The sequence below is a fragment of the Vanessa atalanta genome, chromosome 18, assembly GCF_905147765.1.
Source record: "Vanessa atalanta chromosome 18, ilVanAtal1.2, whole genome shotgun sequence".
NCBI lineage: Eukaryota > Metazoa > Arthropoda > Insecta > Lepidoptera > Nymphalidae > Vanessa > Vanessa atalanta.
In genome coordinates this window covers 1,838,679-1,842,955 of record NC_061888.1, presented here as the reverse complement: position 1 = coordinate 1,842,955, position 4,277 = coordinate 1,838,679, and the positions used below count along the sequence as shown (strand labels likewise).

The following is a 4,277-nucleotide window of genomic DNA, read 5'->3' as shown; positions in this document are numbered from 1 at the left end:
GTGAATATCGAGTATTCGTTTTTAGAATAGAAAATACTATGAACTATTTTGTATAAAATGTTTATAATATAAAAATTAAATATTAATATGTCTTTTATTTTTATATTAATTTCTAAATATTTGCCAAAACGGCTTGTGTTAAATATTCTCTACTCTTGTTGAACGATATATATTGACGCACAACAGCGCCATCTACAACAACAAAAGTTAGTATGTAATCAATTTCTATGCCTACTACGAACACTTGACGGGCGTTCTCAACCTTGTGAGCTTTTGCTATCGCCCTTGTGCGACATCAATGACGTTCACGATCATTGTAGACGTCATCATCACGACGATCACGTTCGATAGGATGACGACAACTACCGGAGTCGACTGCAACCAGGAAATGGCATACCAACCGACTTAGGCAGCCAGTGGGGCATGTTTAACAGTGTCCTTTTAGGCTTTAAAGATTGACGTAGTAGTCGAGGCTACCGGTGAGGAAAAGCCCGAGTAAAGAGAAAATCCTCGAGGCCCGTACCTGGACTGAACCCCCCTCTTAAGTGACCTTATGGGGTGCCTCGTTTGGTTTAAGACTTATCCATCATCGGCGAGGTGCCCAACAAACGGTTATGACACTCCATGCAACCTGGATTGAGACGGGACTAACTGTTACCGTTAGGTGCATAAACGCACGATGCCCGCATTTTCGCACTACCTGCACCCTGGATATAAAGTTACCTATTTTAATAATGCGTTTTGTTTTAATTATTAAGTAATTGTTCGTTCCCTATACTTTATAATGAAGTAATAAGTAATTCGATTTAACTCTATGTATATTTTATTCAAACCCAGTTTTCTGCAATTGAAAGCAAGTAATTCTATGGCTATGGCTCTAATAAACTGGTTTTTTCTTTTGCATTTCGTAGTATCATGTTATTAGGAGAATAATTACTACATAAAGATTATTTAATGTGTTATTTTTGTATAATTATTGTTACTCGAGTTGAATGTTCACACTCAAGGACAGGCTCAAGGTTCACGTCTCCTATATGCTCTGCGCTCCACGTAGCGATTCTTGGGCAAAGTAAAGCGAATATGTTCGTAGGGAACTATCACCATTTCAGTACAGAGCATATGTGGCCCCGTGTAACATGTCAAAATGAAAACTATAAAATCAAAAATAATATAAGAAAAAGAAAATTTCATTTCCAAAATATATTGACACAATAACTATGATATTAGGGGGGTAAAAGACATATGTACTGGCGGAACTGTGGGTATTGACCCCAAGTCTTTGGAACAACTATGTTTAATTATCAAAGACACGATTGATGAAAGAAATATAGCCATAGTGGCCCAAAACATCAGGACTAAGCCGAAGCGAGCTCTTCTCCACGGAACCGCGCTTCGCGATGCAAGGACATCCTCGTAACTGAGGGGTCTGTAACAAGGGAAAATGTATTTTATGTTTAAAATAATTGATATATATCTTAGATCATAGTCGAAAGTACCACCCACGAACCTTAGATAGAAAAAAGTAAGTTTAATTGGTGTTTTTGTATTTATTTATATCAGGTACTTGGACTGATGTTAAGTGGTCAAAATCGCCATAGAGTTTTACGCTGTAAAAATTTTATTTTTAGCCGGTTTTTTTATGCCATCGGTTGGAGGACGAGCATATGTGCCACCTGATGGTAACTGGTCACCACCGCCCATATTAACCATTCCTTACATCGCCGCTGCGCCATCAACGTTGGGAACTAATATGTTATGTCCCTCGTGCCTGTAGTTACACTGGCTCACTCACCCTTCAAACCGGAACACAACATAACTGAGTATTGTTGTTTGTGGAAAAACAAACAATAATAATTTTCGCTTAATATTTATAATCTTAATAATCTTAATTACACTTCTAGACTTTTATTCGTTTCACTACTAACTCTTTAGTCTTGTTATACAATGAAGTCTATTATAAGTTTATTATGATACGGTCGATGCTGTCAAAACTTTAAACAATCAGGCTTTCTATCACAAAGAAGACGTTTGAAGTTCTGTGATGTATCACATTATACTGTAGCCTGCATTGAACAAGAACTCTTAGGATATGAAATCATGCTGAGGAATATAAAAAATAATTCAATCATTACTTTACGGTGCAAATAAACTAAATTGAGGCAAAATTAATGCCCATAGCAGGCATTAATGTTGGGGAAACTAACCTCAGCCTTGGACGTCGGAAACTTTACTAGGTTTGTTTCTTGTCTTTAGAAACTTCGAGTTATTTTGCTATAATAAAACTGAATGCTTCGAAAGAAATTCTATGATTATAACGAAATAAATGATCGACTATGCAGCTAATGTTTAATTTTGCATAACAAAACATAATGAAGACTAAATAAATATCCACCATTAATATCATTCACCAATAAGAATATCGGAAAAATCATAAATTTATTAACATAAGAATTGATTACATTAAATGCTTAAATATATATAAATATTAATTAAAAATAGTTACTGTATAAATCTTGACCGCGTGGAATGGTGGCAAGAATAATAGCAGCATTTTTCCGTTAAATCGCAATTCCGATCCTCTGGGCTAAAAACGAACCAGCCCTCCTGTCACCAGTGGAGGCAATAGGGCGAGGTGTTATACTTTTGATGAAGCTTTTTGCACCATTACTCCAAGGGCCAAGTGTTTCGACAGCAAATGGGACAAAAAAGTAATTTGACATAAGACACGAATAATATAAATATATATCAAGACTTATAATGTTATGTAATCAATTGGTTATTTTTAATTGATGGTCTCGTCCTCCTCCCTCTAATCCAAAAAAATAAATCATCCAAGCGTCTATATAATAAAACCTAAGACAGACAAGCGTCATTTAGACAAATGACTGCAATATCCGAAAAATTAGAACACATTCCAAGTTTCGAAATTATCAATGATTACGTAAACATGAATTAATTTAATTTTTGGTTTATTGTTTTGAAAAATTAGACAAAAAAAAATACATCAAACCGTAACCTGTAACTCCTAAACTGAATGCCGGAAGCAGTCGGAGCTAACAACGGTTGCCTTTCTCCATCCATTCTCATAAATTATCTTTCACACTATTAAACAATTACTAAAATATGACACGGAATAAGACGAGCTGTTCTTATTAAGAACAGTATCAAATGCGCATAAAATATTTTTCTCTGAACTCTGGTTATGACAATACTGTCGACTGACATCGATAACAAGACGTATTCATCGCCTCGGCTTTAAAAACAAACATAAATTTGTCACTTTATTGGTATTATATATAGAATTGATAACAAAGCTTTGCGCTTTATTACGTGCGAACTAAATATAAATGGTACTTTGCTAACGATAAGTGTTTTAAAGCAAATAGGTTTTATTCATAAAAATATCAAATTTGTTTGTTAATTTAAATTTTTTGGATAATTTTATGTCTACTTGAAATTTTAAAATCACAAGATAGTGTTGTTGTTGATGATAAAACTTACACTCCATACGATTTTTTTATAGGTTATCTTATAGGGGATAAGCGAGTAGGAGGCTCACCTAATGAAAAGTGATTACCACCGCCCATGGACATCTGCGACACCGGGAGCTTGCAGGTGCCTTGCCGGCCTTTAAGGAATGACTACGCTCTTTTCTTGAAGGTTCCATAATTAGTTTAATTACCGAAACTATAGGCTTCCTATTATTTTACTCTGTATTATTGTCTCAAAATCCTTTAATTACAACATATTTACAATTAATTTCGATGATCTTTATTTGTCGGACGTTCCATTACGACCACATTTTGGCCCAACTCAAGGTTATAAATAACTGCGTTATAAGCAAAGGTGCAACGGTGATGAGATAAATACCACCATCTTAACTAGACCGACGAGACAGTCACATGCACTAATTATCCATTACCCTATTGTATAAAAAAAATAGCTTAAATTATCAATTCACAAATTATCAAAATATCGTTTCAGACTTTCTTAACAATATTGATCTTGTAATAAATTCATAACGAACGTCACGCTCAGCGCCAAACTTCATCATAACTTAATTACAGCCTTCTCGCCAGCTGCGTTTATTCACATGGCTGTTAAGACAGAATCCATTGAAAATATATCGTGCCTCACTGTTTCATTATTTGAGACGTTAGACTTTGTAGTGTGCAGTATCGGTTGAGGTAGAATTTGTAGATATGTTTCATCTTCTATGTCTATGTGTATGTATGAATTAATATACTCGGTAGAAAGGCTTAGTGTAAGTCTAGATA

The 4,277-nt window shown here is 34.9% G+C and overlaps 1 long non-coding RNA gene across 1 annotated transcript; it reads right to left on the bottom strand.

The window, feature by feature from the left end:
- Positions 1 to 1,185: 1,185 nt before the first annotated feature.
- On the bottom strand, positions 1,186 to 3,224 carry LOC125070822. The gene is made up of 2 exons (XR_007119891.1): positions 3,017 to 3,224; positions 1,186 to 1,426 (listed from the first exon to the last, which is right to left on the bottom strand). It is a non-coding gene; the product is annotated as an uncharacterized LOC125070822 (long non-coding RNA).
- Positions 3,225 to 4,277: the final 1,053 nt, after the last annotated feature.